Genomic DNA, 13022 nt, shown 5'->3' with positions numbered 1-13022 from the left:
TTAAGGTCTGCGTTTCCCTGTTGATTTTTTGTCTTGATGATCTGTCCAATGCTGTCAGTGGGGTGTTAAAGTCCCCCACTATGATTGTGTTGCTGTCAATCTCCCCTTTAAAGTCCCCCAAGAAATTTTTTATGTATTTAGGTGCTCCTGTATTGGGTGCATAAATGTTTATAAGGGTTATTTCCGCCTGTTGGATTGATCCCTTTAGTAATATGTAGTGACCATCTTTGTCTCTTGTTATGGTCTTTATTTTGAAGTCTGTTTTGTCAGAAATAAGAATTGCTACTCCAGCTTTCTTTTCCTTTCCATTTGCATGGAATATTTTACTCCATCCCTTCACTTTTAGCTTGTGTGAGTCTTTTGTTCTCAGGTGGGTCTCTTGTAGACAGCATATATTTGAGTCCTGTTTTCTTATCCATTCAGCTACCCTATGTCTTTTGATTGGGCCATTTATTCCATTTACATTTAAGGTTACTATTGATATCAACTTATTTAATGCCATTTTCCCCTTTATGTTGATGTACCTTTCTCTCACTATTCCTTCTTTTTCTTAAAGCAGTCCTTTTAGCATTTCTTGCAATGCTGGTTTAGTGGTACTGAACTCCTTTAGCCTTTTTTTTTTTGTCTGGGAAGCTTTTTATTTCACCTTCAAATTTAAATGATAGTGTTGCTGGATAAAGCAATCTTGGTTGCATGTTCTTGCTTTTCATTACTTGCAGAACTTCATGCCACTCCCTTCTGGCCTGAAGAGTCTCTGTTGAGAAATTAGCTGTCAGCCTTATGGGGGTTCCCTTGTAAGTCACTGCTTGTCTCTCTCTTGCAGCCCTTAATATTTTCTCTTTGTCCTTGACATTTGCCATTTTAATTATGATGTGTCTTGGAGTGGGTCTCTTTGGGTCCCTCTTGTTTGGAACCCTCTGTGCTTCCTGAACTTGTGTGGCTTTCTCGTTCACCAGCCTAGGGAAGTTTTCTATAATTATTTCTTCCACCAAGTTCTCGATGCCTTGCTCTCTTTCTTCCCCCTCTGGCACTCCTATAATGCGAATGTTGTTTCGCTTCCTGTTGTCCCAAAACTCCCTTAGACTGTCCTCATGCTTTTGAAGTGTTTTTTCTTTTTGCTGCTCTGATTGTGTGATTTTTTTTCTGCCTTGTCTTCTAAGTCACTTATTCTATCCTCTGCTTCATTGAGCCTGCTTTTAATTCCTTCCAATGCACTCTTGATATCAGATACAGCATTCTTTATCTCTGTCTGAGTTTTATTTATGGTATGTATCTCTTTTTTCATGTTTTCACTAAGGTTCTCGATCTTATCATCTGGAGTCTTCTTAAGTTCCTTGAACATCTTCATCATCCATACTCTAAACTCCATTTCTGATAACTTGCTTAACACCATCTCCTCAACGTCTTTTTCTGGCGATCTTTCCTTTTCTTTAATTTGGGGGTTGTTTCTTTGTCTCCCCATTTTGGTAGGTCTTAGTGCTTGTATCTATATATTAGATATATTTGCTGTCTCCCAGTCTTGTGGGATGGGATTTTGTCTTGTGGGTCCAGTGGAGCCCTGAGGTGTGTTTTCCTTACACTTCTGAGCTCTTTGCTCTAGGCATGTCCCTCTCATGGGTGCCCCTTTTGTGGTTTCTTTATGTTCTCCTGTTGTGGTTGGGTCTAGATTGTTGTTGATCAGTCCTTGGGAGGACCCTCCTCTCAGGTTGACTGTGTCTCAGCCCCAAACTTGACGTGTAAGCTGTTGTATGGGTGCTGGCAAGGCAGGACAATACACAACTAAACTTCCAGGAAACAAGAGATATCTTACAAAATATCTTGACAGTCACAATGAAAACAAACCACGTGAAAATAGAACTGGGATAGTGAAGGGAGAACACACACACACACACACACACACAAAATGCTTAAAAAAAGAGAGAGAAAGAAAAGTAACACTTAGAGAGAGAGAGAGATGTATATTGTTAATACTGGCGAAACTTAGAAAATAATAATAATAAAGTAAAATGTAAAAAATAGAGAAGCTACTGGGAGATAACAGAAGCAGAGAAAAGATTCTGAAAGAAGGGCCAGCAAAAAATTAAGGGAGAGAATAGGAATAGGATAATAGTTGAAAATGAGAAAACAAAAATACAATAAAGAGAATAAGAGAAGCTAACAATAGGACAGGAAGACAGAAGGGAGCATAATGAAAGAATTAAAGAAAAGTAGAAAAAGAAAAAAGAAAAAGAAGAAAAAAGTTATGCCAATGGATTGAGAGGAGGAAGAGAGATAAAGCCCAGGCAGGGAGGGAGTCTGGTAAGAGATTTGGGGGAAATTATAGAGGAAAGCTGTAAACTTGGTTATAATGTTAAAGTCCCAGTCGTTGAGCAGGGATATCAAGAAAGTCTTGATAGTAGAAGCAAGGATAAAACAAAACAAAGCAAATAACCAAAACAAAACCAAAAACAAGCTGAGCAAGACAAAATTCTTTTATAAAAAAGAGAAAAAAAATTTAGTTAAAGAAATGTTTTAAAAAAAATTATTATAAAATTTAAAAAAGAAGAAAAAACCAATTTTCTCCCCTTTCTCTTCTTCCTAAGGAAAAAAGAGAAAAAATAAACAAACCCACAAACAGAAAACAAATTTTAAAAACCTCAAAACCAAAAAAAAACAAACCAAACAAAACCAAAAAAAAGCAGAAAAAAAGGTAGTCATTCAGGTGAGTTTTTTCTGGGCAACTTATGTCATCTGAGGCTCACTGTTTTGTGGGATGACTTTAGTTCTCCTGGGAGGTGCTTGTGTATCAGCCAATGTGAGGAGCTGTCCAGGTTTCGCTCTGGTGTCCTTAGGTAGATGGTTGGTCTGAGGCTCTCTGTGGGCCTCCTCCTCTTGTCAGCTATTTTCCGGCCTTGAAATTGCCTGGTCTTACTCCAGAGTCTTCTGTAGAGTCTTTAGGGTGCAGGGTGGCTAGTGTAGCCCAGGGTGTCACTCCCCCTAGAGGTGTCGCTGTCGGGCGCTCACTTGGGGAAGTTTGTCTCTGCTCCAGCGCCAGCTCCTCAGTCCCTACCCTGTCCTCTGATCCTAGTTCCCCAGGCTCTGGCCTGCTGCAGCTTCAGATTGATTTCCGCCTGTTGCCTTTTCTGTAGGGGCCGTTTCGGCAGCCTGGGCTCAGTGGCTTCGATTAAAAAAACATTCCAGTGAGCCCTTTGCCTGCCCAGCCCCCAGCAGGGTTTTCAGCGTTTCCTCCAGCTCCCCAGCAACAGTCCCTGAGAGTCTTATTCTTGTACAGGCCTCCTGTGAGCTGCTCTCCTTCCCCCTCAGGACTGTGCCCTGCGGGTGATGTGGGGCCTCAGTGAGCGGGACCCGCCCCTTTCCTGTTGGGGGCGGGGCTCCCGGGTGCAGGGGAGGCCGGCGGGCTCCGCCCCTCCCTGCTCAGCTCTGGTTGGCTGGTCCCTCCAGGCCCGCCCCTCAGACGGTCCACTGTGCAGCCCCCAACCCCAGCATCCGCTGGTCTGTGCGCAGTGCATCCTGGGAAGGTGGGAGTCAGTTCCGGGATCAGACTCACAAATGCGCAAAGGAACACACAGGCAGAGAGTCCGCCCTGCAAGGTCCCCAACCCCGCGCAAAGGCCCCCAGCGGAGGGGACCCAAAGTAAGCTCCATGCAGCTCCCTGCCCCGCTGGTCTCAGCAAAGCTGGGGCAGCTTCACACACCATCATGGTGCCCTCAGGGCTGGTCGCAGATCCCAGCCTCCCAGCAACCGGAGCTCAGGGCAGGAGGGCTCCTCCCCTCCCCTCCCCCACGCTGTGCAGATTCAGCGCTTTCTGGGGCTCAACACAGTGGCCCACAGGGAGGCCGAGGGTCCCCGTGTGCGGCTGCTCAGCGCAGTCCTCTGGTCTCTTACCATTCGAGTGGCACAGACCTTGGCACAGCCTTTCCTATGGTCGGCACCCCGAGCACCAGACGTCGGTCGCAGCCGCCACTGGAGGCTTTGTTTTGCTAGGAAGATGCCAGCTGCCATTAGAGGCTTTCTTTCCTAGGAAGGCGCCGGCCGCCACTGGAGGCTGTTTCCCAGGAAGGCGCCGCCACTAGCGGCTCTGTTTCCCAGGAAGGCGCCACCGCTGGACGCTCTGTTTCCCAGGAAGGCGCCGCCACTGGAGGCTTTGTTTCCCAGGAAGGCGCCGTCCCCTCCGGGACTCACCGCTCCCCTGGGTCCCTCTGCCCTCCGCGGGGCGCTCCTTCCCCTCTCTGCTCCGTGTGTGGGATCCCCGCTTTTGGAGGCCGTCTTCACTCCCGAGGGGAGGGAGCCCCGCAGCCTCCAAGGTTCCGGGCTCGGCGCCCAGCACAGGCGTCAGGGGGCATCCCCCTTCCTATGCCCCCTCTCTTACCGGACTCCGCGATGTTTCTTCAGTGCTCCCCACTCGCACTCGGCCCACTCAGGTATGTTTCTCTGGTGTTTCCAAGCTGGCTCCGTAGGATTCTAGGAGGAAGTCACGTCTGTGGCTGGGAGCGGGGCCTCTGCTGCTTCTCACAGGGCCGCCAGCTTCCCTCGCGCAGTCCAAATCCATTTCTCTCATCTTCCCCATCCTCCTTCTTATCAGAGTCCCTTTTGATTCAAGTGTTCATCCTCTGTGTGACCATATGCTCAAGGGACACCTTGTTTCTCCTGTCTTCTATGTTTCCCATAAACTGGAATGTAGGTCTAAAGGCTCAGTTATGTTTAGGTTATGTTTAAAGTATTTCTGGCAAAAATAAAGGTGAAGCAGGAACTTCATGTTACATCACCTCAGGAGACGTGCATTGCCCAGTTGTGTCCTATTAGTGACCCTCAATTTCATCACCACAAGGTGGTGACTGCCAGATCTCTTCATTGTAAAGATATGTTATTTCCCTTTGTAAATAAATAAACTCCAAAAGTCTAACCAAAGATCTGGAGCACTGATGCTTTTTGAGAAACTGCCATCTCTTTTAGTAAAGTTACGGTCATCTCCAGCATTGAGACTCTCCATAGAGGGAGGGTGCACCGGGCCCTGTAGCGTCTCCCAGACTTCCCTTCCAGCCTCACCTCCTGCAGTTACACTAGGCTGGCTGTCACCTTCCTAAGCGGTGTTGACTGGTGGAAACAGTGGGAGGAGGCTTGCAAGGGTGGCGAGCTAGCTGGATTTAGTAGACTGTTTTTCTGAAATAATCAGCTACCATGAAGGAGGGCTGCAGGAGAAACGAGGCCAGGCATCCCAGCGAAGCCAGGCTCCAGTGAAGGCCGGCAAGTGGGGGGAGTGCCCTTGGCAAGGCTGAAGGCACAGAGGAGCTTATTCCAGAGGCAGTGGGAAAAGTGGGAGCAATAGAAAGCTGAGTTGTCGGATAGGGAGAATCATCAGCAGTGAGGCAGCGAGGGTGGGAGAGTTCACTTCGCCAGGGCATCTGCTTTGGGCTAGGACCAGGAATGACAGCCATGGGAGGCATGGTGGGCTTAGAGGAGAGTTAGCATTGCTCAAAAAGATCCAAAGCCTTGATGAAGGCAGCAGTTGACACGGAAACCAACACGATTGGGACCTGGAAGGGCGGGGCCACTTACTGTGTAACAGACACCCCATCCCTTCCTGGAGAAAAACTCAGCAACACTTAACACCCAGTTAGTGAGGCCGGGGATGTTCCAGGTGCTACAGAGCGAAAGAAGGGTTCTCCGGTGACCAAGGGAAGAAGCAGTGCCCAGCATGAGCAAAGGCATGAAGAAGGGACGCTCTGCAGTCCATGGCGTTGGGAAAACGAAGAGAGGCCCAGCATGGCTGGAGTGTGGTGGTAGGAAGCAGCCTGGGAAGGGACCTGGACATATTGCAAGTCTCTGCACCTCAGAGCCTGGCCCAGTAGGATTTGAAAAGACTTGATAACAATAACGGCTCTATTGGGCACCTACCATGTTCCCGGTATTTATCTTTATTATCTGTGATGCTCAAGTCAATACCCCAAGTAGGTGTTGTTATCCCCACTTTACTTACAGAGAAACTGAGGGTCGGAGAGATTTGGTAACTTGCTCAGGGTCTTGCCCTGGGCCAGTCCTGAGTCTGTCTGACAGGAGAACCCTGCTCCTGGGACCCAAACCAAAACTGAGTCCCTATACTCCTTCCTGGGAAAAGCCAGGGACCCCTCATGCTCAGCAGGCAGCCAGGGCTTATTCCCCTCACCCCAAAGGGTTTATGATTTGGAAGAAAGGGCTATTATTTCAACAGGGAAGCCAGGGTCCATCTGGGCACAGGAACCATAGCTCAGGGCCAGCTAGGGAAAGGACAGCCAAACCCAGGGACAGCTGCCAAGTCATCATGGGGTATGGAGTCCACCTCTCCCTCCTTGCCCCAGCCCACACTTAAATGTGACCCCCTCAGTTCTCCTCCTCTCCTGTTCCCTACAGAAGTAGAACCAACTCAAGCTGTGACCAGAACACCAGGTCCTTAGGTCTTTAGCCTTGTTTTCACTAAGGCTTGTTTACCCTGCACAGATCATGACCTATCATGTCTGAGAAATGCCCCATGGCTAGATGTTTGTGTCACAAACACCTGCTGGTGGTGCAACAGCTTAGCGGGACAGTGACGTGGGCTCGATACCACGAAATGGACTGAGCACATTCTAAGTCAACATAGTGATGCTGTGCCAACAAAGATAAGGCTTTTAATTGTTTGTTTGTTTGAGTTTTGTTTACACATACTGTTTCTTCATCACCAAAGATGTGAGGCGCTGTCAGTGGAAACTGAAATGATGATGATGAGAGAGGGAGGGAGAGGGAGAGAGGGGACCCTCAGGACCAGCGAAAATAAAAAGAATAGCAGAAAACCTGGACCTGACAAAGCTCAAGACCTGAAGGACATGAACCCAGAGGCAGTAAGGAAAGACAAAGTTGCGATGATTGACTTACACTCGGGCTTTAGGCTTCCTGGAAGCCCACGAAGAGGGAAACTCGGTCAATTACATAATCGTCATGACCAGAAACAGAAAGCACACCAGACTCACAGGGAAATAAAGCTGTTCCGGACAGTGGCTTTCAAAATAAATATCTCTATGAGGCTTTATATGTGGGGGCCTTTGAATTGTATTAAAAGTCACTGAGGGCCGACAATCTTGCTTAATATCCAGGTGAGGGAGCCCACATACCTAAGCTTCTGGTAACCAGACAAGATCTATGGATAGAATTAAGAGTGCCTGACATTTTTGAGGAAGAAGTTCTGTCTATTAAAATATTAACATTAATAAATAGCTTTTTGTTTTGTTAATATTTTAAAGAGTACAATGCACAAAAAGTATAAAATACAGATAAGCAAATAAATATATGATTATATATTTCCTCACCATTAGCATTTGTATGTTCTTTCATATTTTTTTTATCTAGGCATATATTTACATATTTTACATAATTTTTTTACAAATTTATTTTATGTGATAAGCTGTTTCTTTAGTAATCCATTTATCATTTGAAGAGTACATCATATGTATACATCTATATCAATAAATGTTCATTCACAATATGATTTTTTAAAAAAAATATGTCTATTGATTTCAGAGAGAGGAAAGGAGAGGGAGAGAGAGAGTTGAAATATCAATGAGGAGAGAGTCATTGATCAGCTGCCTCCTGCATGCCCCTGACTGGGGATCGAGCCCACAACCCGGGCACGTGCCCCAACCCAGAATTGAACCTCAGTCTCCTGGATCCTAGGTCGATGCTCAACCGCTGAGTCATGCTGGCCAGGCACATAATATGATTTTTAATGGAGATTAGTATGAACATGCCATAATTTAACAATCTCCTCTTGTTGTACATTTTATTTTGTTTATTTGTTTTTAGTTTTTATTTATTATCTTGAGAGAGAGAGAGAGGAAGGGGAAGGGGGAGGAAGAGAGAGAGAGAGAGAGAGGGAGAGAGAGAGGGAAACATTGACTTGCTGTCCCACTTATTGATGCATCATTGGTTGATTCTTGTATGTGCCCTGACGGAGGGATTGAACCCACAACCTTGGCGTATCGGAACAACAAGGTGTGTAACCAACTAACCAACTGAGAGATACTCAGCCAGGGCACATTGGTTTGTTTTTAATTTTTAAAATTATAAGCAGTACTGCAATGAACATCTTTATAGCTAAATGCATACATTCCATGGTTATTTACTTAACATGAATTTTAAAATGAGAGAATTTTTTATGGACAGGTTCATTACTATCCACAGACTTCTTACAATAACACTGAAGGCCTCCTAGGCAGGTTGCGGAGCCAGTGGCTTAGATTCTCGAAGACTGAATGCACCACGAGGGCCTCAGTAGGTGCCACTTTGTGGATTTCCAGGTACACATGACAAATTGAGTGTATATATCTGATTCCACTTTTTTCTGAAACCTCTCTCAAACTATAGTGACGGGTCCTTTTAGAACAGATGTAGACATATAGGGACAAGAAGAATGGAAGAGAGACCACAGAAAATTTTTGAAAGCTAGAAAGCAGACAGACCAGCTGCAGTTAATTTAGCAGGCCTGAAAAAGCTCACTGTAAGCTGGCCGTGGGCAGGCATGGGCTCCAAGCTGATTTATTTCACTGAACTTGCAAAAGGCTAAGGAACTATAGTAAGTCTGGTGCTGGCCCATGTCACACCTGTGTGTGAATTAGAAATAGCCTTCTCTTTCTCAAAACACTCTGCAGAATTTTGTTGTAAATAATACACAATTCCGGCCTCTGGAGCATGAGAAAGGTGCCCCCAGGTAAAGCTTTAGCTCCTCCTTCTTCCCTTGGCAAAAGACTGGAGGTTTATTCTCTGAAAAGGGAAAGACCAAAGCTCTGTGGAAGGAGAATGCTAGGCAAGTTGGGGACAGTGGCCCTGTTCTAGAAACAGAGGCGTTAAATCAGAGCATGCCCTCTGAACGCAAGTCCCACCTGCTTCCCCCCCGTTGGCTCCAAGAACACTGGTATCCAGGCCTTCCCCTCTGGGCAGGAGGGCAGGAGAAACTTTCTTGGGAAGCATGACCAGCTGAAAAGGAAAGACCTACATGTTTTTACATTGGATGTTCTTCAGCTGAGCATTGCGGTGGATCACCCAACAGTGAAGCTCATAGTCAACAAGCACTACTCGTGTCCTTGGAGCTTCGAATAGGCTTTAAAATCCACACTTCAATTTAAGCAAAGATTACCAGTTATTTGAGAAAAAATCCTAACATGAAAGATAGAGACCAAAACAAGCAAACACATTTTATTTTATTTTTAAATATATCTTTATTGATTTCAGAGAGAGGAAAGGAGAGGGAGAGAGAGAGATAAAAACATCAATGATGAAAGAGTCACCAATCAGCTGCCTCCTGTGTGCCCCCTACTGGGATCGAGCCCCCAACCCAGGCATGTGCCCTGACCAGGAATGGAACCTCAATTGCCTGGATTCTAGGTCGACGCTCAACCTCTGAGCCAGGCCTGGCCGGGCGCAAACACATTTTAAAAGAACCTTGAAGAAGACTGAGACTATACAGGAAGAACACTTACACATACCACTAATAGCATCAGAGTTAAAAGAACACTGATGAAATAAGAGTAGGATACTGTAGAAGAACATTCACAGAATTTTTTAAGCTCTTGAAAATTAAAAACATGTTTTCAAAAGTAAAAAAAAAAAAAAAAACTGACTAGAAGGTGAAGAAATCTTACAGAAAGGAGAGTATGAAGAGATGGGAGAAATGAGAGAAAAAATAGGAATATTAGAAAACCTGTCCAGGAAGGTCCTACTACTGAAAAAGATAAAGAAGAAGTGTGTTAACCACTGGTGAAAACAATTCAGCATTGCCTGGCAAAGATGCACATGCATATACTCTACAACTAAGCAGGAAAAAATATGTCAAATTTATTCCTTTTTAAACAAATATTTATTGAGCACCTACTAAGTTCTCATCATTGTGCTAGGCACTGACTATACAGGAATAAATATACACAACACCCCTGCCCTCTCAGAAACCACCAAGATTCTACATCCCAAGGCAGCTGTGAAGTATGGCACCTCCCGGGCTCAATTTTGTCCATAAGGTTTGGGGTTCTATGCAAGGAGTCTCTTGGGTAGGTTTCCTTTAGGCAGAATGTATATAAAAGGAATTATAATTATTCTGTGGTTCAAAAGAGGAGTAAAAATAAGACCAAAGCTGTACTGAGAACCAGTTTAATTTTAATAATCTTTCACAAAATTGTGAAAGATAGAATCATTATTTGGAGAGATGGTGAGTTGTCTGTCAGCGGAAGTGTTCAACACTAAGGAGGATTCATTTACTCATCAACTGAGTGGTGACCATTTGGTATGCTAGAGGCCGTGCATTAGTTAGCTATTGCTGCATAACAAACCACCCCCAAACTCAGTGTTGTGTGATATCTCACAGTTTCTATGTGTCAGTGACTTGGCTATGTGGTTCTGGTTCTGGGTCTGTCGTGAGGTTGCAGGCAGGACGTTGACTGGGGCTACAGTCATCTGAAAGCTTGACCAAAGCTGGAGAATCTGTTTCCAAGGTGACTCATTCATTTGGCTGGCAAGTCAGTACTGGCTGTTGAGGGGGGACTACAGTTCCTCCACAGGGCTGCTTAAGTGTCCTCGAGGCATGGTGCTTGCCTTTCCTCAGCATCAATGACCCAAGAGAAAGCAAGGTGGAAGCCATAATGCCCTTTATTATTATTATTTTCTTAATCCTCACATGAGGATATTTTTCCCATTGCTTTTCAGAGAGAGTGGAAGGGGGAGAGAGGGAGTGTGAGAAAGAAACATTGATGTGAGAGAGATATATATCGGTTGCCTCCCACAGTGCCTGGAACTGGGGCTGGGGATCAAGCCTGCAACTGGCGTTCGTGACCTTGGCCAGAATCGAACCCGGAACTCTTCAATCCGTGGGATGACACTCTAACTGCTGAGTTGAACAGGCCAGGGCAGCCACAGTCCCCTTTATGACTCATCCTATTGATCACAGAGGTCAGCCCTCTTCAGTATGAGAGGGGCCGCTCAAGGGTGTGATGCCTGAAGATGAGGATGAGCCTTGCAGCCCTCTCGCAGCCTTGTTACCACACTCTGCAAATACAATGAGGAATGGACATATGGGGTGCCTGACCTCAAGAGGCTGTTAATACAGAGTTATGATCATTTACTGGAGGCGACGGCAAAAGAGTAGGACTGAGAGACAAGATGGTTCCCTCCAATCCCAATGTCCTGTGATTTTGTGTTTCTAGCTCCTTAGTCCCGGCATCACCAATCTACCATCTCAGAACCAGTAGCTCAAATCCTTACTCCTCTGACATGGGCAATTCTTGGGTCTCTAGTTGTGCTCCTCCGTCATTAGCTGTTTGTATCACACAGTGAGAGAGCCATGGTCGCACTCTTCTGCTCTCAGACGCAGAAGAACTAGATAACTCCACCCTTGTTTTTCTCTCCAGAGCATTCCACTGCTTGTGCTCCCCCTCCTGGGAGCACAGGTTGTCCTATGATAACACCAGGAGGACACAGTGTCCCAGTGCAGGAGCTGCTTTTCACCCAGTTGGGACCAACCCTCAACAGCAGCAAGGCCCTGTGGGTACAAGAGAAGGGTGGGCCAGACCCCTCCTTTTGCCCTGTTGTGCCCTCTCCTCTCCCTGATCACGGCCACTCCATACACCACAGACGTCAATGGTAATGACCCGTCTGACGTCCTCAGATGACTCTGACCTTGAGCCTTGGGGATGGGTGCAGGGGTGTGGTTAGCAGTTCAGTCTGGCCCACAGGGACACTGGCTGGGACTCTCTCTGGGGCACTAACCCATGCCCAGGGCAGAGTTCATTATCTCCAGGTCACCTGAGGAGCCAGAGGGAGCCGGCAGAGCTTCGGCCTGAAATTGTGCTGAGCTCTGGGGAACTGTTGGGAGATACTGGTGCAGGCCGTCCAGCGGTCCAGAAACTGCCCCTCCCTGGTTTGTTGAAGACTCTGTGTGGTTCTCCCATGTGCAAATGCTTCAGTCTTGCCAGGTGGCAATGACTGGATCTTGGAGAAACTCTGGTGAATATTTATTTTTAGGGTTTTTTTTTATTATTCATTCACTTCTAGTTTTAGAGAAGCACCATGTGATTTCACTCCTATGTGGAATTTAATGAACAAACCAAACTACCAAGCAAAATAGAGACAGACTCACAGATAAACAGTAGGCAGACCACTCTGGTGGGGGTGAAGGTGGGGGTAGGGGTGTTGGGGGGGTGGGAGGATTGAGGGAAGAGGAAAACAAAAGAGAGAGCTCATGGGCATGGACGACAGCTGGTGATTGTGGGGGAAGGGCTTGGGGGTAAATGGTGGAAAATAAATAATAAATACATACATACATAGGGAAAATAAAATTAAACTTAAAAAATAAAGCAATACTAATTACTTTATTTAGTAAATAACAGAATGGCTATTATTTAAAAAGGAAGTAACAAGTGTTGGAGAGCATGGGGAGAAGTGCCCTTGGTGGGAATGTAAAATGGTGCAGCTACTGTAAAGAACAATATGGGGGTTCCTTAAAGAATTAAACACAGAATTGCCATGCAATCCAGCACTCTCACTTCGGGGCATATACACAGAAGAACTGAAAGCAGGGCCCTGAGGAGCTGCTTCTGCACCGGCATGCACAGCAGCATTGCTCACAGTAGCCAAAAGGCGGAAGCAGCCCAAGTGCCCGTGGATAGATGTTAGATAAACAGAATGTGGCACGTATGTATGTGGAATATTACTCAGCCTTAAAAAGGAAGGAAATTCCTTGCAACATGGATAAACCTTAAAAACATGCTAAGTGAAAGAAGCCAGACACAAAAAGACAAATATTGTGTGATCCCACTTACCTAAACTGTCTAGAAGAGGCAAACTCATAGAGACAGAAAGTAGATTAGAGATTTACAGGGGCTGGAGTCCAGGAGTCACAGTGGAGAATCACTTAATGGATACGTAGTTGGAACTGATGAAGAAATTTTGAAGATAGTAGTAATGGTTGTACAACATTGTGACTATAATTAATGTCACTGAATTATACACTTAAAGTTGTTTAAATGGCA

The sequence above is a fragment of the Miniopterus natalensis genome, chromosome 11 (assembly GCF_054644295.1).
Source record: "Miniopterus natalensis isolate mMinNat1 chromosome 11, mMinNat1.hap1, whole genome shotgun sequence".
Classification (NCBI taxonomy): domain Eukaryota; kingdom Metazoa; phylum Chordata; class Mammalia; order Chiroptera; family Miniopteridae; genus Miniopterus; species Miniopterus natalensis.
This window is presented reverse-complemented; position numbering follows the sequence as displayed.